Raw genomic sequence first — 23364 nt, 5'->3', positions numbered from 1 at the left:
GGGTAAACCAAAATTACTTCCAAAGAACGTTCAAGACCCACATTAGCCCAACGAATCACAAAGTTGGACCCTTAGCACGATTCAAGACACCAAATTCTACATTGGTTCCTAACACACCGTTCTAGACATACGAAACATCAAGAAGACTCACAAATAGCCTAATAAATCAACAACGGGAGGTCAAAACATCAATACCGAGGAGAAAGAATCACGGGGAACAAATCCCCGCACATCGCCAACAACGTTCCCCGCGGGTGGGGCCACGGGTGTGTAACACCCCAAATTTTATAACAAAATTTTCCTTAATTTTTTTTTTCTTAATTGAAAATTAACACCAAATGAGTAGAACAATCCAATAAATTAATATCAAAATCTAATCTCTTAATGGAGGTGAAACCGCCACACTAGTCCCCACATGACAAGTGCTAAGGCTAAACAACCAATACAATTAATCTTAAACCCCAATACATTTAAACATAATTCTCAGTCCATCAATAATAACTTGAAATACTCAAAAGTCTAAACATAAATCAAAATAAGTCTCAAATGTCTTGTTGCATATTCTTATCTAACATTTCTTGGCAACGCTCTCATCAACCTCATGTATCTCCTGTAAACACAAAAATTTGATCCACACAACAAACAGAAAATTAGCACAATGCTAAGTAAGGAATTACTCCGCCCCGTAAAACATATATATTTATATTTTTTTATAATAAACCTTTCCAAAGTACACGTGGAGATATACCTTTCAAAAATCAGTTTCCATACATACACATGGAGGATTAATATTTATACATGGAGAAACAACCATCTCTTCAAAATCCATTTGGAATCTGAACCAAAACCTATGTGCACACCCCCAGCAGATTCCAAGCCACTGGGTAGTATATGATCCAAGTAGTCAGACTTTCTCTTACTGACTACCCCGCAATCAATTTTGGAAACTGGACCATAACCTATGTGATACACCCTCATGGGATTCCAAGCCCAATGAATAGTAATTGGTCCAAGTGAACAGTAACTCTCTTTTACTGAACACCACACAATATTCTGATTTCTCTAAATTAAACCATTCCTCCACATATAAAGACATTTCTCCAAAAATAACATTTTCTCCAAAATAATTTCCTCCAAAATATTTTTCAAATCATATTCAATAGATTTATAATATCCCACAATTGTACCACTTAACATACTATATACGCATTCACCTTCAAATTACGACATGTACCAATAATATGTACATACACCCAAATTTGCCACACATATCAACCAAATAATTTCTCGTTTCAAGTATCACAAATTTCACAAAGAACAAGACCACATAGCAAACAATATATGCACGCACAATTTTAATATTTTTGTTTTACCTCTTGAAAATACGAACATTCATGTATATATATTCACATATACTTATATACCATGCAATTATGAAAATAGAATAAATTATTATTATTGTTTTTAATATACATACGAATAGCAGAAATTTATATGTATATACTTTACTTGAAAAGAGTACATATAAATTTATATAGAAATGCGTACATGCGTACAGCATGAAAATGAAACTATTTTTTCCTTGAACAAAAATTATATATATTCATATGTACACTTTACCAAACAATCCCACATATTCAACAATCAAATTTGCTCATATGCCATAAAACTTATATTTCTCAGTACATCAGAAAAATATACATATTTACAGAGTAGAATAAAGAAGTGGACATAAACAGTTACCTGATAATCAATTCCTCAAAACAATGCTTCAAATCCTACTCTTGATCTCCTAGTAATTCTCCTTTTGGAACGAACTAAAGATTAAAGCCTCAACAACCCTTGATTCTAGATGAAGAAAATATATTATTTTTTATATGTGATGAAGTTTTCGGCCAAATGAAGAAACCATTCAGCGAAGGAATTTCAGCCAACAAGAGATGAAGGAAGAAGATTTATCCAATAGGAAATGATAAGGGATTAACGAATGGAAAATTAAAATGAAATGTGGAAAGACTTGATTTGTGGAAAATTAAATGAATGATAGAAAGTTTAGGTTGGTCATAATTATCCACATGTGAATTAATGTAGACAATATTTAGTCCACATTCATAACCTTGTTTTATTTAATATATATCATATACCCAAATATATATATATATATACATATATGTATATTAATATATATACTACCTCACGTCTATACATATATATAAAGAAGGTTCACATAACCATAGTATAGTTTTACTATAGAACTAATTTCACTTTTGGTCCCACGACTTTAGAGGTTCTATCATTTTTGGTGCACAACTTTAAATTTTTTCAATTTTGATATCTAACTTTGTTATTTTTATCAATTTTGGTCCTTTCGACCAAATTGGCTGCGAAATATTGCCGGATTTTACATTTTAGGGGCAAAATCGTCATCTCAAGGAAAGATATTCAATATCTAAACAAAAGAAAAATCATGTTAAGAGAAATATAAGAGTTTGGCAATCGTCGATGCTATAAATCTCATAGATCTGTGTCTAGTTTCTGCCCGTCTTCTCAATTATTCTCATCGATCAAACACCTATAGATATGATTTTAGAGTGATTTTGTTTAGATATTGAAGATGTTTCCTTGGGATGACGATTTTACCCCTAAAAATATATAATCCGGCAATATTTCGTCGTCAATTTGGTTGAAAGGACCAAAATTGATAAAAACAACAAAGTTAGGCACCAAAATTGAAAACTTTTAAAGTTGTGCACCAAAAGTGATAGATCCTCTAAAGTCGTGGGACCAAAAGTGAAATTAATTCTTTTACTATATAATAAAAATAATTTATAGCAGAAATATTTATATTATCAAATAGTTTGAATATCATACTAATATAATACCAAATGAGGACAGAGGCATGAAAGTTATGATGGTTTGATGGTAAGAATCTTATTATTGCAATGGAAGTGTTTAGAGTTCAAAACGTATTATAACTAATTTCAATTTTCATAAACATAAAGATTAAATTTTTCCTAATTTAAAATTTTCGGGGTATTACAGGGTGGGCCTCCACCCGTGGTTCCGCCCACGGGTACACACCCGAGGCAACCACGTTCCTCGCGGGTGGGGCGGCGGGTAGGCTTCTGCCCGCGAGGTACACTACGTACTCCACAATTTCCCTTCGGGGAAAATCAACAATAAGGCCAAGTTCAAGTCCAAAACACCCAAAATCTCACACACAACAATGATATGACTTGAACCCAAGAAATAGCCAAGCAAAGGCATTCAAGAAACCTTAAAACAAGCTCTAAACATGCATCATCACAAGATCATGCATCAAATCTCACAATTCATCACAAGAACAAGTAGAAGCCAAGAATCATCATTTAAGTAAGAAAATAGGTTTTGTATAGCATGGGTTACCTTTGTAGCCTAACAACTTCTTCTTTTCACCCTTTTAAGCCTTTTCCTAGAGTTCTTCTTCAACACCAACTTCAAACACAAACCAAAACACAAGAAAGATCCTAACTTTAGATAAAGACACCCAAAAGATGGTTAAAAACACCAAAAAGCTAAGAACCTTACCCTTTCTTATGTTCAAGAAGAAGAAAATAGGAATCTTGGGGAAAGATCTTGCAAGACTTGGGGGTTCACCTTCTTGCTTGATGAATAAGCTAGGTTATTTTAAAGAGAGGCTAGAGTGTTTGAGTCTTAGGTTGAAAGGATGAATGAAATGAGAATGTCTTGTTAGGGTAGCTTGAACCACAATTCATAGGTGAAAAACCATTTTTACCCTTACTAAAGTTGAAAAGACAAGGGAACAAGGGCACAACTCAAGAAGCACAAGGTACACCCATTTGACTTAAGTGACTAGTCAAAATTTAGTCCCTCGACTATCAAATTTTAGGGTTTTTAGAAATGGATTAGCAAAAGAAACTTGGATTAATTCTTCAATTAATCCTCGATTAGTATTTAGGTTTACGGGGTGTCACATAAACAATCCGATTCCACTATGTAGTTTGTCGCCGTGTGGCCTTTGATCCATGATAGCGCTTCTCTAGCCGCCAACACCTCTGCAAAATAGGGATCACAGTGGCAACAAAGGCTACTGTTGTGCGCCATCACGAATCGTCCAAGGTGATCCCGAACCACAACGCCAAAGAAAACTCCGCTCTCAGAAACAGCCGCGACAATGATACATTTGAGCACCCCCTCTGGCGGCGATAGCCAGTGCGAAGACTCATGATTTGTGTGTTGTAGCGTAGCAGTGGTCGGCATCAGAGTCTCCTGCCAAGCTGTGACCATCCCATCAGACCGTTATAACGTTATACCGTTATAACACCGTTACTTTTTAATTCAACATTGATGACTCCATCATTATTACCATGCACTTATATCTATCATATCTTCTTCCTATTCTCTAATTATCATTTTATTAAAATAATTATATAATTAATTTAATGGTTGATTATATTTTAATTAAATTTCTATGAATGGTAAATCATATATGTATTGTGTGTATAAAATACATATATTTTTTGTGTATATATAATTCGAATTATAATTTAATTATTTATATTTATCAATGTTTTAATATTGGGCATGAATTTTCACGCATCGCGTGTACAAAATGCTAGCGCGCGCACACACACACACACATATATATTAGATTAGATTACATCAACCACTGTAACTTGATGATGTAATCTAATCTTTTATATATATATATATATATATATATATATATATATATATATATATACCACTGTAACTTGTTGATATAAGAACACTTTGAATTCTATCTTGTTTATGTTGTGGCATAGATCTCTTAAATCTATGTTGATATGAGCTTGTGTCCCATGTCTTTCTTGAAATGAGCTTAGTGCCCCTAGAATTGAGTTTTAGGGTCCGTTTGGAAAGCAGGAAAATGACTTTTGGAAAATGAGTCATTTTCCAGAAGTCATTTTCCTTTCATGTGTTTGGCTGAACAATGGAAAACTGTCTTTTGGTGTTTGGTTCATTTTCCAGAAAATGATGGGAAACTGTCTTTTGGTGTTTGGTTCATTTTCCAGAAAATGAACAGAATGGTATACTTAAACATTTTAATTGTTATATACCGAAAAATATATTTTTATTGTTTTTTGTATAATATAACAATTTTTATTTCAAATTCATTCTACATAAATTTTAGTTGTATTTAATTCGAATGTCTTTGCTCTCAATCTATCTTTCTAGTATTAAAACTATTGTCATAATATGGCAATTTGAAACCACAATTACATGTTAGAAACAACATAAAGGAATCAACAAAATCAAGTCTTGAAAATTAAAATCCACAAAGTCTTAGGATCCAATATAATCAAGTATTAAAGATCCAACATAACCAACCAACTACAAAGCATACATAAAAATAAGTCTTAAATATTACAATCCAAGTCTTAACATCCATGTTAACCAACAAAAAAGGCATAGATAATTTAATCTGAAGAAGAAATAAATTTCTCAATCCATTTTCCTCTTCAAACTTGCATTCTTCGCCTTGAAAATCCTCGCCTGAACCTCATTTGTCATATACAAGTTCTTCACTGGTTATATATATATATATATATATATATATATATATATATATATATATATATATATATATATATATATATATGCACAATGAAATCAGAAACCTTCCATCTCAAAGCCAGAATAGCTGTGTTCATGTACAACCAAGTCTACTGGCATGGTATTGAAAAAAAATTATGTAGCAATCATGTCTACTGACATGGCATAATAATATTCAATATATGCGTTCTTCACTGGTTTCCCCAGCCGGAAAACTGGTTTCCGGCTGGGGAAACCAGTGCCTCTGGTTTCCGATGCGAAACCAGTTCTCTGGTTTCCGATGCGGAAACCAGAGGCACTGGTTTCCCCAGCCGGAAACCAGTTTTCTGGCTGGGGAAACCAGTGAAGAACACAAAAATTCTTAGATCTAATTCGGAGAAAAAAATCAAACTAGAAAAAGATGAAATATACCTCTGTAGCTTTTCTAGTGTTGTTGAAGCTTTTGTGGTTGTGGATTGTTGGAGGAGGAAGTGTTGGTGGAGTTGTGTTGGTTGAATTGTGTTGAAGGAGGAGGCAGAGGTGAAGTGCTGAAATCTGGAAGAAGACGTGAAGACTGAAGTGAAGTAGGCATGGATGGAAAATGACTTCCCCCCCAAAAAAGGGGAAGTCATTTTCCGGAAAATTGCCTTCATTTTCCATTGACTTCTCCTCATTTTCCTTTGACCAGCCATTTTCCAATGTAGCCAAACACCAAAAACCCGAAAAATGACTTCTGGAAGTCATTTTCCGGGTTTCCAAACAGACCCTTATTGATTGAGTATCTGTATTTGGAATCCTTCAGTTGAGTTCGTTGGTATGATATATATATATATATATATATATATATATATATATATATATATATATATTGAATCGAGTGAAATCCCCCTAGGCAGGTGAGATCGTGAGATTCGATCATGTTTGTTTATTTTTTTTCAACGGCTTTGATCTGATGTGAATTGAACACACGTGGAGGAGGCTTTGTTTAGTTAACTGCCTGTCCAACATTAGCAACAGATTGCTCTAGACCAAAGTTTGCTAACTGCCACTCTTGGAGAAAAATCTGAGTTCCTCATATTATAGCATGAATTAGGATAGTTGTATGTTTCCAAACTTTCTCATTCCTAGCCTCCCACATCTTCCAATAGACTGAGATCAACAGGAAAAGTTCATTATCAGTCAAGTTGTTGAAGTTTGTTTCTAACCACCCCAACAAAGAGTGACTATCTCGGTACACAATGCCTTTAATGCTATCCCAGCAGCTTCTAGCCAATAGACATCTCATGAACAAATGGATAGCAGATTCATCTTCTCCATTACATAGCTAACAATAAAGGTGGTACCTGAACATGCTTTGTCCTCAAAAGATCAATAGTTGGGCAAGTGGTTGAACAAAGTTGCTAGAAAAACATCTTGATCATCGGGGGTAGTTGTATCTTCCATGCCTTTGTCCATAAGGGAACTTGGGCAGATTGCATATTGCCTTGTAGCTTCCTATAACAGCTTTGTACTGTATAATCCCTTTTCTCATCCTCCATCCATATGACTCTGTCTACAGGTTTCACATCTGCAATAGGGATGGTCTTGATCCGTTTCACATCCTCTTGTAGAAATAAAACCTCTAATTTTAGACATGTTCAACAAAGCCTACACTTTAGTGTCCCTTGGATAATCTGTCATGGGTGTTTGAACAAAAAGAGAATCATTATTATGGAGCCAAGGTTCCCCCGAAACTCTAATAGAAATTCCATCCCCCACTCTCCATCTATACCCACTTTTCATAACATTCTACCACTCAAAGATGCTACACCAAATAAAGGATGGATTACCCCTTAAATTAGCTTCAAACAAAAAGAATTTCTTTGAAAGTATCTAGCTTTATAAAATTTGGACAACAAGGAATTAGGGTATTAGATTTTATCCTTTGTGTTTGTTTACCCAATAAAGCCACATTAAAGTCCTGAATCCTTCTAAAACTCATCCCACCCTGTTAAGCCATGTTATTATTATTATCTTTATTGTTATTAGTTTTGTATTAGAATTAGTCAATAAGTTTATTACAGATTGACTAGCCTATTGTGTAGGAGTAGTTTACGATTATCTCTCTACTATTAAGTGTTTCAGTTGTAACCTCTTTCAGTTGAATGAACGATCATCTTCTCATCTGGTATCAGCAGACCAGGATCCGTTCTCTCTCTAATTCTCACCTCCACCACCACCATACCCCCTCCGTCCCTCACTAAATATGTCCACGAACTCTTCAGAAAGAACAGTCACCGCCGCCCCTTCCGCCGTGCCGGCCGCCACCGCCAACCCCATGTCGGGTGCGCATCACTTCGTCTCCCTGAAGCTAACGATGCGCAATTTCCTGTTTTGGAGAACGCAAATATTGCCTTTTCTCCGCGGTCAGGATCTCTTAGGGTACGTGGATGGCGAAATCCCGTGTCCACCACCGGTCATTGATGCGGCTCCGGCCTCCGGCGAGTCAGCATCCGCCATCACCACTCCGTCACTGGTTCCGAACCCTGCATACAAAACATGGGTAAAACAGGACCAGTCCATAATGTCATTACTCATCTCGTCGTTATCCGATGAAGTAATGCATTTAGCGGTCGGCCATGGCACTTCCCGAGAGGTATGGGAATCGATCACCACGGCCCTGAGCAGCTCTACCCGCGCTCGGTGCCTGAGTCTTCTCGGCCAGTTCCACTCTCTTCGCCAAGGGAACAGCTCCATCACCGAATACCTAGGCTGCGCTCAATTATTGGTCGAAAATATAGCGCTGGCCGGCAGACCTATTTCACTCGACGAACAAAACTTGTTCGTTTTTAGGGGTCTGCGTCCGGAGTACAAGGCGATGGCGTCGTCTCTTGCAGCGGCCGGGACTCCAGTGACGATCTCCCAAATATCCGATCACTTGCAAGCCCAAGAGTTCATTCATTCCAAAGATTTTCCGGCGGGATCCGACGTCGGCTTCGGTGCTGCTCCAGTCGCGAACTATGCGGGGCGGGGCAGGCACAATGGTGGCGGACGAAGCTCCGGCAATGGCCAGAGCCGGGGCAATGGTAACCGCGGACGAGGAGGCAACCGTGGACGTGGCCGGAACAACCCCCCACGCTGCCAAATCTGCCGAAATCAGGGGCATACGGCCGTGACATGCTACCAGCGGTATACCGGGCAGTCACAGCCGCAGGCCCACGTCGCGGTGACCGCCGATGATGGTGTCTCGGGAGGATCCGGTGGCTGGTTTCCCGACACCGGCGCCTCGGCTCACGCGACGCCCGACTCTAGCTTGTTGAATCAATCCGAAGAGTATTCGGGCAGTGATGTTCTACGCGTAGGTAACGGGACAGGTTTGACAATTACTCACGTTGGTCACGCATCTGTATCATCAAAATCAAACCCATTAAAATTGTCTAATGTTTTGGTTGTCCTTGAATTGTCAGTTCCGTTACTTAGCAATTTACTAACGAAAATAATTGCTTTTTTGAATTTCACAAAAACTGCTTTTTTGTGAAGGATTCCACAACTCGGGCAGTGCTGCTTAAGGGGCCCACATTGGGTGGCCTATACAGACTCCCAATGTCGCAGTCACACTTCGCGTTTCTCACCTCTCGCACAACCTCGGACGTGTGGCATCGCAGGCTTGGCCATCCACATGCGAGTGTTCAAAGTCGTGTCCTGAAATTCTGTCCAGTTTCGGTCAATAAAGCTTCCGCGTTGGAGTTTTGCAAATCGTGTCATTTGGGAAAAGCTGCTAGATTTCCATTAGATAGGGTCCCGTTCAGTAGTAATAATGTATTAGATTTACTATATACTGACATTTGGGGTCCATCTCCTGTAATATCATCTAGTGGCTTCAGATATTTTGTACTCTTCGTGGACGATTTTTCACGCTACTGCTGGTTTTATCCCTTACGGGTAAAATCAGATATATATACAATTTTTGAGTCGTTTCGAGTCATGGTAGAACGCCAATTTTCGCGTTTTATCAAGTCCACTCTTTCCATCTAATGCCCCTGCTCCTTCTCCTTCACAAGTCACAACCCCACCAAAACTCATTCATGACCCGCTCAATCTCTCTCCCTATTTCCAAAGGAATTAAGAAAACACTCATAGCATACGTTGGTATGGCTTGGATGACATTCTTACAAAGAATTTTCCTCCCCGCTCTTGAAAGGAATTTGTTTGTCCATCTTTTGATTCTACCTAACACTTTGTCCTTTATAAAACCTATTTGTAACACCCCCAATTTTCAGCATAATTTAAAACCATTAAAGCTTATGAAATAAAGGCAAGACTAACATTAATACTCAAACAGAGCGGAAGCTAAACATCAGAGTTAGGGTGTTATGCCACATCTAAGCTAGAGAACTTAGATGCACAGGCTAAACTAACTAAGCAAGGTATAATCCATAAACATTAACCGAATACAGGCATGGCACACATGCCAACTAACTAAGCTAATACTAACTAAGCCAGGAACCGCAGCTCCTTCTAGCGCGCTCTCGATCAACTAATCAGTACTTGAAAAACATGCGGTATTACAACCGTTAGCGAATAATGCTACGCAACCCAATCCCACGCGTTGAGTATAATACATATAGATATAAGAAAACCATTTTGAGACTTGGGAATACATAATATAGTCCTAAATGACTCTAGCTTTAAAACCAGGAATCAGACTCAAGGCATATCAATAGACTCGACACGACCTGATGCATAAGGACACAACATGAAATTAAGACCACAAAACAAGACAACAACAATAACAAATAACAAGTCACAACAAGGCCACACAACAAGACACGCCCATGTTCCAACCTTATGCCAAGTTCCAACCTTTACACCTCTCCATCCTTATAACAGTTCCAACCTGTACCTCCAGGCCACCCAACACACCACGTCCTTATCCCTCCGGAGCACCGCATCTCCCCTCCAACATGACCTCCAATAATCCACTGATCAATCAGCACTCGCAGTGCCATCACAAACATGATCTGTGCCTATAGCACAATGATCAAGTGGTCTGTGCCTATATCACAATAACCGAGCACTCGTAGTGCCAAAACATAACCTGATTTGTGCCTGTAGCACAATAATCAGGCGACCTGTGCCTATAGCACAATGATCAATGCACTCGCAGTGCGTCAAACCACCAACAAATCTTTTCCACCAATTTCACATCTTTTCAACACCATGGGCAATAGCACGACAATCAAGACTCAACAACAATTACATCACGAGGTTACCGGGAAAAGGCACAACATAAACTAAAATATACAACCTACGAGGAATAACATAAACCACACGTTACAAGTTTAGACCATATGCTTAGAAACGACTCACAAATCACGTTACGGTACCTAAAACATCATGCTAGACTCACACACGTCAAACGAGACACAACGAGACACATGGTTTGACCCACGGAGACCGAACGACCCTGCACCGGCTCGTACCTGCTGGGGGTACGGCAGGAAGACAACCTCCCGCTGGCAGAACCACACCGTTCCAGCGGGTGGCCGTCCACCCGCGTGTTCTCCCGCTGGAACATTCACTCCCCCTGGCGGGTGGTCAGGTGGGGGTTCGTCCCCCCACCGACTACCCGCTGGAACATGCTTCTTGGCCAATTTTCCCAACCCGGGAATTCATCCAATTCACCCAAAATCAAGTCCCAAACACGCCCAAACACATACCAACAACAATAGGGACTTGATCATCAAGAATAAGCGAAGAAACAACACAATTAAATACTAACCACAAGCACTAATCATGCCAAGACTCAAGAATTAACACACAATGGTTCAAGAACATCAAGAACCTCAAGAACTCAATCATACCAAGCTTTAACGACAAGTCCTAAACCTTGAATAACACCCGAGCATGCATAAACCCACCCAAGAACGCCAAGAACGTTACCAATAACAAGATCCAGCACGTAAATCCTAAGGACAAGCTCTAAACACAATTAAATACAAGAACACGCCAACAATCACGCAGGACCATCAAGAACATCAAGAATAACAATAATTCATATCACAACTCCTAAAGACAAGCTCTAACAAGGCACAAATACAAAATCACACATTCAATCGTCCAACGGAGCCAATCAATAAACAATAGCAAGGAAAATAGATTTTGTAAGACATAGGTTACCTGGTAGCTTTAATTAAACTTCTTACGACTTCTACAATCTTTCCTCAAGGCCTTCTTTCTATCAATCTTTCCCTAGACTTAGTGGTGGGAATTCTTTGTCTGAATTCTTGGGAGGGGATTTTCGAGTAATGAGGAGGGAGAGAGGGTTCTAAAGCTTTCTAATCCCTTTTATATAGATTTAGGATTCCTAATTAGAATATGATTAATACTGGGCCTAACTTCTTTATCCTATCAGGCTTTAAGGCTCTAATATGGGCAAGGGCCACGGTCTCCCGTGGACTAACTAATTAATTTAAGGGCCTTCGCTTACTTAAATTCCTTTTTAATTATTCTTTAACGAAATTAATTAAATAATTAATTTGAGTTTAAAGGGTGTAACACGGGGTGTTACACTATTATTTCCATCTTATTACTACCAATCAAGGAAGGCAATCCAAGATAATTACCACTCATGTTCCCCTCCCTCATGCCCAGAGCCTCACAAATAACCCCTCTAATGCCCCAACAACATTTTTACTAAAAGTAAGTGTGGATTGTTGGAGATAATGAACCACAATCGATTTAATATCCGTAAAATAATATTTATATATATATACACACGAAATATATATAAAATATTATTGGATATATATCCGAAATATATATATATATATATATATATACACACAAATATATATATAAAACGGACCCAACGGTTATATATATACATGTATATCTACGAAAAAGATATACCAATATATATCAACCAAAAAGAAAACATAATCCTTAGATTATAATTCCAAATTAACAAGAAAGAACGGATTTTTGCTTAAAAGCATAATCCAAAACAAGAAAGAAGGAGAAGGAAGAAAGAAATGTACGAGTTAGGCGAGTGCCTTTCTTTCCTTAAAACCTTATTTGCCACCTCCCAAAAGTGCTAGGAGCGTTGTGGCCTAGGTTTCCCAGGATAAAACGTACAACGGTTCGACGTTTTAGCACCCAAACGAACGAACCCGGCGAACTAGAGCACGGGCAAAACACAGCTTCAAGAATGGAGTAGGAGCAGAATTTTGAGAAGAAAAAGTGCTTATCTTTGTGTGTTGTGTCACTCTCGTTCTTCCCTCTCTTGTTGTCTCTCACTCTATATTATAGTTTCAAAAGACCTCTACTCCACTACACTCTTATATAGGAGGTTGGTACTTAATAGCATTATTATGACACATTAACCAACATAAATTCAATTTAAAAATTGAATTATAACGTTTGAAACGGTCGTACTTATTATCGAAATAATATCAACGGTCACGAACTTAATATCTGATTAATTCGTACCGATTGTAGCGACCCGTTTCAAATATCTGAGTGACCGAGAAGTCCGTACAAACCCGAAAGTTGAACACATTGGGACCGGAAATCACACCCGAATGATCCGCAAACACCGAAATTGTGCAACACGAATCAATGCATAAAAGCACTAACTCGTGCTGCACGAAAGAAGTTTACACGAAAGGAGCCAAATCTCCAAACACGAATCATTGCTCATAAGCACAAATTTATGCTTTAATTCCCAATTTAAGCTTTCTCAAGCTTATCAACTTTAAGCTGCACGAGATTAGTATTTCAACAAATTAAATACTAACATGCCTGCTTTGGCACAACACGAAAGTGCTACATAAATAACACGAATCTAATGCTAATCTTGATTAGCATTAAGCTTAAATTTTGACTTCTCTCAAATAGGTTCACTTTGAGAATCAATTTCTCATTCACCTATTATCCATTTTGAGCGTACATTATATCAAATTCTTCGTCTCACTACGAAGAACCCGAATCCACATTGACCCGATCCAAATCGGAAGTGGATCCCACATATATTTGTACCACAAAATAATCACTCAAAATATCATTTTAATGTTATTTTTCCAACAATCCCCCACATGAATGAAAATTGATTTTCAGGGTATTTTGAAATCGGAAACAACTGTGTTTAACGGTCGATCCCTGCATAGGATAGGTAGGGATCACTATACCCTTTGAACCTTCCCTTGTGAAGACATGTTTACTCTACTGGCTGTACGGTAGAACGCGATGTCTTTGAACCGACTGCCGTTTGTGTAGACGATGACATATCTCACACAGGAACCTCCCAACCATGCTCTGTTCTCATGAGTGTGCCCATTTTGGTCGTGGGTCACCGTCCTGGTTCTGCAAGAGTTTGTGAAGAATTTTGCCCATCAATTCGCCTTTGAAGCGACCCTCACTTCTCTCTCACATAGGTGATTCTTTTCCGAGTATCCCGCATACTCACACATGTCAACCGACATTCGAATCATTAAAGCATCAACATGTTAACCTTGCGCGGGAGTCACTGTTCTAACGAGGAGTGGTGGGAGTCCGAGACCCCCACAGTGACACGCTTCATTCCATAATTTAGTTGTCCCATTGAACCTAGGTGCTAGCTAGGTTGGGTATCCACTATAGAACTTTTAGTCCACGGGCTTTAGACCCAATCCTCGTCCCAACTTCTCCACAACCATTTGCTTACCCTCGGGTTAGCGAGTTAGCGGCCGCTACGTTATCTTTTGACATCACGTAGTCAATAGAGATAACCCCAGTTATGAGAAATTGTTTAATGGTATTATGTCTACGACTTGTGAGTCTAGACTCACCATTCCTCATCTAACTCTGTACTTAACCAATTTTGGCTTGACTACCGCAATGCACACAAATTGGAGGTACGAGTTCACCACTAGGAACATTCTCGAAATAATGGCATAGCCATTCGGCCTACTCGCTCGCGACACGAGTGTAAGGCTCTCAGCTTTGATCCCGTCGGATCTTAGCTATCACAAATTCATTTTGAGAATTTCCGTCCAACTGACTGCACCGGCCTACGTAAAGACGTAGCCTTTAATGGACTTAGTGTCCTTTGATATCCGTGCTATACTATCCAAGTACAACTAGATATCCGACGTAGTGCAGTCTAGAGTACGAGCATACCTTAAGTATCTCATAACTCACGCTATTGCCTTCTAGTGCGCAACACTAGGGTTACTCGTATGTCTACCGAGTTCGTTAACCGCTAAGGCAATATCCAGCCTAGTACAACCCATTAGATACAGTTAAACTACCAATAATCTGAATGTATTCTCCATGAGAAGTACAATACTCGTGATTATTGGCTAGTTGTACGTTAGTATCTAACAGTGTCCAAGCCACTTGATTAACATCCTTTGTAAGGATTTAATCAACACAATGAGATTGGCTTTACACGAGACCATACGGTCTTCTCACAATTTTAATCTCAAAGATTAAATCTGGCAAGCCCACACCTTTAATCGCACGTCAAATCTCAAATTTAACATGTTCTCGGTAGAATTGATCATGTGATCGTTACTACCCACGTTGAGTTTATCGTGTACAGATAAATAGTGATAACCTCGTCTATCGTACGCATTACGTAGACCTTTGTCACCTTTGTTTGTACTAAACTCGTTAAACATCATTGTATGATCAAAACTTACACGTCAAATACTAAGGCAATTGTTTCAAGCCATACAATGATCTCACCCATTACACACTTTCTTTTCATAACGCGGAACCACAAAACCCTCGGGTTGTTCCATGTCTATTAAGAAAGCGATACATCCATTTCGATAAACTTCCAAGTCTCGCTAAACAGCTCTCGGGAAGTATCATCCTAATGGATTTCATTCTCATCACAAGAGAATACATATTGAAGTAATCGTGGCACTCGTGTTGCATGTAATCTACAATTACAAGCCCGGCCAGTTTACTTCGATATAACCAACCGGTTTTATCTTCCGACTAGTGATCCGTTTAGGATCTAGAGGTTTTACAACCCGAAGGAAGAACAACCAGTTCCAAGTATGACTCTAGATAGAATTTATTTCACTCCGATAGCCTCTCTCAAGTTGGTCCATTTGTAAAAGTCACCACTTCTACATATGTTCGAGGCTCATTTTCTAACAACCATGTCAGAAAATCCAATTTCTTTACTAGTAAACAAGTTAGATTGTGCGTATCACACTCTAACATGTACGTCAGAAAATATGGACCAAAGGATTTTTCAATCCTAGCTCTCTTGCTACGTCTAGCTTTGAGCTCGGGTTCTCTTTCACACCCTCCAACCATAGCTACGCCGAAAGTTCCTTTCAACGTGCTAGGTCCTTTATTGATCGTTCACAAAAATACATCTTCCAAGAACGATGAATTTCTTGAATCAATCTTTCGTGTTCTTATGTACATCCAAACTCTTAGACTCGTGTACTAAGAACCAATACACACCTTTGACAAGACACCCCCACATTTCAGGCATTAGTAGGAAAGCTTCCTACGTACTCACAATTCGTAAGAATTTCGTGCGGGTAACCTTATTTAAAAGGTACTTACTTGTCCAAAGTATTGTCTCACCCCACATACCTTGAGGTAGACCCGAACTTATCAACGTCTTGATATTTATGTTCGGCAACAGTGTTCGATCGACGTGAATACCGTGTCGTACGCTCGAGTACGATACCAACGCTTTCGCAGAAATCACCAATAGGTGTTTCATATTCACTACATCGATCGTTCGCAACCGCATTAATCCACGATTAATTTGGTTTTTCTCTTTTTATTCTTTAAAGAATAAACATGTGTTACACGCTAACACATCTCGTAGGTGCTAACAGATTAGCCCTCACGAATCCATTCAGTTTTGACCGAAAGGCCACAAACCCGAATCAGTGCTTCCGAAATTGAAGCACGAATCAGTGCTTAGTAGTGAAGCACGAAACATGCTATACCAAGCACGAATCATTGCTTCTAAACTAACGCATCGATTCCAAAGCAATCTCTATTGCTTTAAATTATAAACTCACAACAACCATTGGTTGCTTGACTTATAATTCCAGTGCTACTTGGCACTAGGATTATTAGTTAATCTCACAATTAACCAAAACCTCCTTTCGTGCTAATCACATAACACTTTTACGACGCTAAATTTAATTAGCCACATACGAAAGGTTTAAGCTAAATAGATTAGCATTAAGACCAATCATAATCTAGCACCTTTATTGTTATTACCAAAGCACAAAATGCTTAAGTTTTCAACACCTAAAGGTGCAGCCACCAAGTGGCCGAAAGTACCTAATTAGTCACTCTACCTAGTGCTTAATAGCACTCTTACAGTGGTTTAATTTGCACTTCAAAGTGCCAAATTAAATTATACTTTCCATTAGTACTACACAAGCACTATTCTCACAATTTGTCTTAAATTAGATATACTAGTATAATTTGAAATTTTTTTGATCAAGTTAATTATAACACAATTAACAAAACCAAATCAACCAAATTTCCAAAACTAGTTGAACCAAACTCATATAATCGTCCTTAGAATATTGTATAAAATATTCAACACTTGAGCTGTGACGCTCACGATTATTTAGTTATTCCAATTTTTGACAAATTGATCCTATTTTGAAATCTGTATCGTTCAACATGAACTACAACCGAAGTCCTTTACGGGATTTCAAACATGTAACACGCTTGTTGCATTTCATTTCGGCCGTTAAGCCATTTTAGCATTTTTCACATAATGCTCCGTGATGCACTACGCACCCTTATTGAATCTTATATATATTAAAAATATCACACAAGAATATTTTAAAATATACAAAGTTCAAAACACACAAATGGAACAATTCATTTTATTCAACAATAAAATGTATCACAAGGATACTACAACATTTATTTAACAAATAAATAAATAGGAAAAATTACATTGGAAACCAATTTCCATTATTCCTATGTAGTAGTCCTTCGAACCCGTGTGCCTTGTTCCATTCTCAACCGTCCACTCCACAATGGGTGGTCCACAGCGCACATCGGGGGTACCTATGGTTGTGACCTCACTCGTCCAACCATCCACATGTTTTAAACATAGCGAAATTGTCCTCAACCTTTTCACCAGGATGACGGTTCGCTTTGTAGTGGCATTTCTCCTTCTTCTCATAATCATCTTGAAAGCTAAGCTTCCGCTTGCCTTTCCTTTGATTATCGTTGAAGACATTGGTCACACTACAATAGTCCTCAGACTATGTAGTCATTACACCATCATAGGATCCTTCATGGCTTTTAGCCGATCCACTAGACAACACAATAGGTACCAATTGTGTGCCATTTGCCACTGGTCTACCGGATCGTGAACCAAAGTTCTCTGGAGCACCATCGTGTGTTTTTGCAACTCCCATAGAAATATTATTTCCAACGTTGCCGCCGTCAACCGGCTTCACAGAATGTGCAACATCGTTGCCGTTCTGACCATTTGAATGTGCACCTCCAGCAACATTCACGGATCCAATACTCTTGAAATCCAACGATTTGTTCATTATCAAATAAAATAAGGTTTTAAGATTGTTGGAGATAATGAACCACAATCGATTTAATATCCGTAAAATAATATTTATATATATATACACACGAAATATATATAAAATATTATTGGATATATATCCGAAATATATATATACACACAAATATATATAAAACGGACCCAACGGTTATATATATACATGTATATCTACAAAAAAGATATACCAATATATATCAACCAAAAAGAAAACATAATCCTTAGATTATAATTCCAAATTAACATGAAAGAACGGATTTTTGCTTAAAAGCATAATCCAAAACAAGAAAGAAGGAGAAGGAAGAAAGAAATGTACGAGTTAGGCGAGTGCCTTTCTTTCCTTAAAACCTTATTTTCCACCTCCCAAAAGTGCTAGGAGCGTTGTGGCCTAGGTTTCCCAGGATAAAACGTACAACGGTTAGACGTTTTAGCACCCAAACGAACGAACCCGGCGAACTAGAGCACGGGCAAAACACAGCTTCAAGAATGGAGTAGGAGCAGAATTTTGAGAATAAAAAGTGCTTATCTTTGTGTGTTGTGTCACTCTCGTTCTTCCCTCTCTTGTTGTCTCTCACTCTATATTATAGTTTCAAAAGACCTCTACTCCACTACACTCTTATATAGGAGGTTGGTACTTAATAGCATTATTATGACACATTAACCAACATAAATTCAATTTAAAAATTGAATTATAACGTTTGAAACGGTCGTACTTATTATCGAAATAATATCAACGGTCACGAACTTAATATCTGATTAATTCGTACCGATTGTAGCGACCCGTTTCAAATATCTGAGTGACCGAGAAGTCCGTACAAACCCGAAAGTTGAACACATTGGGACCGGAAATCACACCCGAATGATCCGCAAACACCGAAATTGTGCAACACGAATCAATGCATAAAAGCACTAACTCGTGCTGCACGAAAGAAGTTTACACGAAAGGAGCCAAATCTCCAAACACGAATCATTGCTCATAAGCACAAATTTATGCTTTAATTCCCAATTTAAGCTTTCTCAAGCTTATCAACTTTAAGCTGCACGAGATTAGTATTTCAACAAATTAAATACTAACATGCCTGCTTTGGCACAACACGAAAGTGCTACATAAATAACACGAATCTAATGCTAATCTTGATTAGCATTAAGCTTAAATTTTGACTTCTCTCAAATAGGTTCACTTTGAGAATCAATTTCTCATTCACCTATTATCCATTTTGAGCGTACATTATATCAAATTCTTCGTCTCACTACGAAGAACCCGAATCCACATTGACCCGATCCAAATCGGAAGTGGATCCCACATATATTTGTACCACAAAATAATCACTCAAAATATCATTTTAATGCTATTTTTCCAACATTTTGAGTAATTCACAGTCTGCCCCGAAACCTCTGCAAAAGTATCAATAACATTTTTAAGAACAAGACTTTCAGAAGTAGAAGCTTTACAAAAAATATAATAATCATTCGCAAAGAAGAGGTTGGTAATCACAAGGAGTGAAATAGATACACCATGAATCATCCCTTCTCTTAATTTCCTCTTAATCATAATGTGAAAGGCTTCCAACACAAGGATAAAAAGATAAGGAGGAAATGGATCCCCATAACGTAACCCTCTCTACGGAGAAACAGACCTAACTTCCATCCATTCCAAAAGAATTATATACTTAATAGTAGACACCATCTCCCAAATTAGCTTAATTACATGCCCAGAAAATCCAGTCAACAAAGCACAACTCTCAGAAACTCCTAGCTGACCCTGTCATATACTTTGCTCATGTCTAACTTAACCCCCACAAACTGGGTATTCCCCTGTCTCTTCCTTTTCAAATAATACACAACCATATCATTATCATTTATCAATCTACCAGGGTTGAAGACAGTTTGGGAGTCTGACATAAGATGGTTAAGTAGAGGCTTAATCAGGTTGGCAAGAATTTTAGAGACCTCCCGGCAACTTCCCAGAATGAGAACACTCATCAAAATTTCAACAACTCTAGACCTATAATGTCCCAAAAATGCTAAAATGAAACCCAGACTCTAACCATCAGAACCAGGGGATTTTCCAGGTTTCATATCAAACAAGGCTTCCTTAACTTCCTGCAAAACTACCCTACGACCCAAGACAGAATTTTGGGCCTCAAAAACCTTTGACTCAATATACTCAAGGACATGGCTCATATCCCCCCCCCCCCCCCCCCCGCCCCTCAACTAGGGGTGTAGACAAATCAAATATTTTTAATTCGAATTCGAATATTTCCCTCAAACCACTAGACTCCACTGCTTCCCGGAATCCTTTAATTAGCCTCTTAGGTTGGGGATTCTCGCCAGGCTTTTCTTTAGGATGGAGAACATCATTAAAATCCCCCATAACCACCCATGGCAAGGAGTTAATGGAGGACAAATGCTTTAATAGATTCCAAGACTACACCCGCCTGTGTCTCTTTGGAACACCATATAATCTAGTGAATCTCCACCTCCTCATCCCCAGGACTCAAACACACCTCGACATCACGTGGAATAATACTTGATATCCACTTTTGTCCCTTCTTTCCAAAACATTGCCAAACCACCCATATGACCCGCACTGGGACAGTTCCAAGACATGAGACTCATTTTTCTGGGTGGGCCTAATCCACAGGTCTCGCCCTTGGCACATTTTTTGGATTGGATCCTGAACCAACGACCTCAATGTACTCGGAGATGGGTTTCTCAATTAGGCTTGCGGTATACACCCTTCTTCGTTTTTGCTCAAGAACAACGAGCCCATCAACCACATTACTATTTTTAGCCTAATCCATGTGAGTATCTCCAGACCCACCTGTAACACCCCTGATTTCCATACCGATTTAAAACTTAATCATGCAGATAATCTAACCATAAAAAGCATACACAGCAGAAGTCTAAGAATGAAATAGATGGAAAACGTAGAGTGTTATGCCACGTCCACACAACGGTGAACGCACAGGCGTAAACAACATCAACATAATCTGTCTATAAAGGAACAAGGTCAACAACAACAAGTCTAGAGTCTAGCAAAGGGCACACATGCCAAAACATACTACAAGGATTGAGGGATCTATTCTATCTGTCTCTAGATCGCGCTCGACCCTACTCGGCACCTGAAAGAAACACATAAATATATGGGACGACGCCCGATCAGCGAATGATGCTGGTAACCCACCAATACATGTGAAATATCATACATAGATAGGAGAGTTTATTACCGAAATAGTCCATCGATTATTGCAAAATTACCAATTTAGTCCTTGACAATTTTTCTTACCCAATTAAGTCCTCGACTTTGAAAATGTTAACCATTTTGGTCCTCCGTTAAAATTCCATCCATAAACTGTTAAATTTAAGGATAAAGAGGTAATTTCATACTCCCTCTGTCCCGAAATCAATGTCTTACTTTGTTTTGGCACGCATTTTAAGGTAAGTAAAGAAAGCTAACTCCCTTTCCATTTATGCCCTTGTTCTCTTGGTAGTTTGAATATTTGGTAAAGTACATTTCTTCTTATTTCTTTTATCTCATTTGAGAACGCTACTACTCTGTATATTTCTTCATCTCACTTGAAAATAATTCAATCATCTTTCTTCAATTTTTTTTTTTTGTGCGAGACCCATTCATAAAAAATAAATAAATAAATAAAAAATCGAACTATAAGAAATGTAGATCCATGTATCCAACGCCAAAACTCTCCGATCCATGTATTTGAACATTATCAAATGTAGATCCATGTATCCAACGCCAAGTTCATCTCTGCTTTCGTGCTGCACGTAGTCTCTATTTTTGCTAGCCGGAGCTACACGGCGGTGACGGAGGCGCAGGGGTCTGTTTCCGGCGGAGCTAGGAGGAGCAACACCATGCTTAAGAAAGGAGGAGATGAATCGAGGAAGAGCGTAGCCACCTCATGGATTTCGGTTCTCGTAATCGGAATCCACTGATATGATGTTTAGCTATACAATATGTTCTTCATTTTTCTATGTTTGAGAAGTGAAAATGAAGTTCGTGAAGTGGAAATGAAGAAATCGAAGAAGACAAATGTAAACATATGTTTTTCACTTTTTTTTAATTAGGCACGCCTTTTGAGGAATTTGTGTGGATGAGAGTTGTTGGCCCGATGAGGGTTATTAGCCTGATGGAGTAGTTGTTGTTTAAGTTAAAAGGGAAAAATAGGAAAAATAGAAATATAATGATGTTCATTTTTGGAAATTGGACAATATTTTGGGACGGCTAAAAAAGGAAAGTAAGACAGATAAAATGGGACGGAGGGAGTATATTTTATTTATTAAAACTTTTCTTTCTTCTTAGTCTTTCCACTCCCTTCATCGATGCCTGGTTTAGACGATTGGGATCATCCTTTCACTGATCTAGAGCTCGTAGAAATCGAAGCCGCTTTTCAATCTGCCACCAACAAGTGCAACAATTCTGATAAGTTCTCCACTCCCCGCTGCCGAAGATTAGGTTAACACGATGGAAATAAATTTTGCCGGAACCATTGAATGGAAACCCACTTCCAAAAGAGGTAGGTATACAGCTCTCCATCTGCCCTGCAACTTTTTTTCCGGCGACATATTAATGCTCGTTGTTTGTTGAGGCTTAAGAAAGCTTATCGAGATGCAGAATGATGAGGGACAAAACATGGATCTTTACATTCTCAGGAAATGCTCTGCAACGATTAGGCTGATTACCTCAAAGGATCATGCCTCTGTTTAGATTAACATTGGGCATTTGAATGAGAATGGTACGGTGTGTATGTGGGAAATAATGTCTTCTTTATGTAGCTTCAGATCTTGATTCTTCACTACTGGTTCTCTGATGGGTTCCATGGCCCTTTGTCTGACCTCAAACAACCTCCATGTTCAGTACAAGTACAGCTACCGCCTTTCATCAACGACTTAACATGACCATCCTCCAAGAAAACAGAAGCTCCAAAATCACTTCTTGACCTGCTTTTATTCTTAAGAGAATTCCTCATTTGATAGGCCTTCATCTTCAACATCCCAATTCTATTCTTCCTTTCCTCCTCTGAGATCTCAAACTCTGATTCCTTTTCATTTCTTCCATCACTGCCATGTGATCCTTCAAGGAAAGGAACCGCAAATCGATTGAGCGCATCAGGCATTTCCATTCTGAGTCGAAAGATCCACCGCCGCGGCCGCAGCGTCGCCGATCTATAAACGCTTCGAAAAAAAAACTTCACTCCGTGATGATGGGAGTATTAGTCGCA

General features: G+C 38.6%; 1 long non-coding RNA gene across 1 annotated transcript; it reads right to left on the bottom strand.

Moving 5' to 3' along the window:
• Positions 1–11798: 11798 nt before the first annotated feature.
• On the bottom strand, positions 11799–22863 carry LOC109171545. The gene is made up of 3 exons (XR_002052615.1): positions 22670–22863; positions 13813–13815; positions 11799–11810 (listed from the first exon to the last, which is right to left on the bottom strand). It is a non-coding gene; the product is annotated as an uncharacterized LOC109171545 (long non-coding RNA).
• Between the last annotated feature and the right edge of the window lie 501 nt (positions 22864–23364).

The sequence above is a fragment of the Ipomoea nil genome, unplaced genomic scaffold, assembly GCF_001879475.1.
Source record: "Ipomoea nil cultivar Tokyo-kokei standard unplaced genomic scaffold, Asagao_1.1 scaffold0319, whole genome shotgun sequence".
NCBI classification, from domain to species: Eukaryota; Viridiplantae; Streptophyta; class Magnoliopsida; order Solanales; family Convolvulaceae; genus Ipomoea; species Ipomoea nil.
Note: the sequence above shows the minus strand (reverse complement) of the source record. Positions and strands in the feature narration are given on the sequence as shown.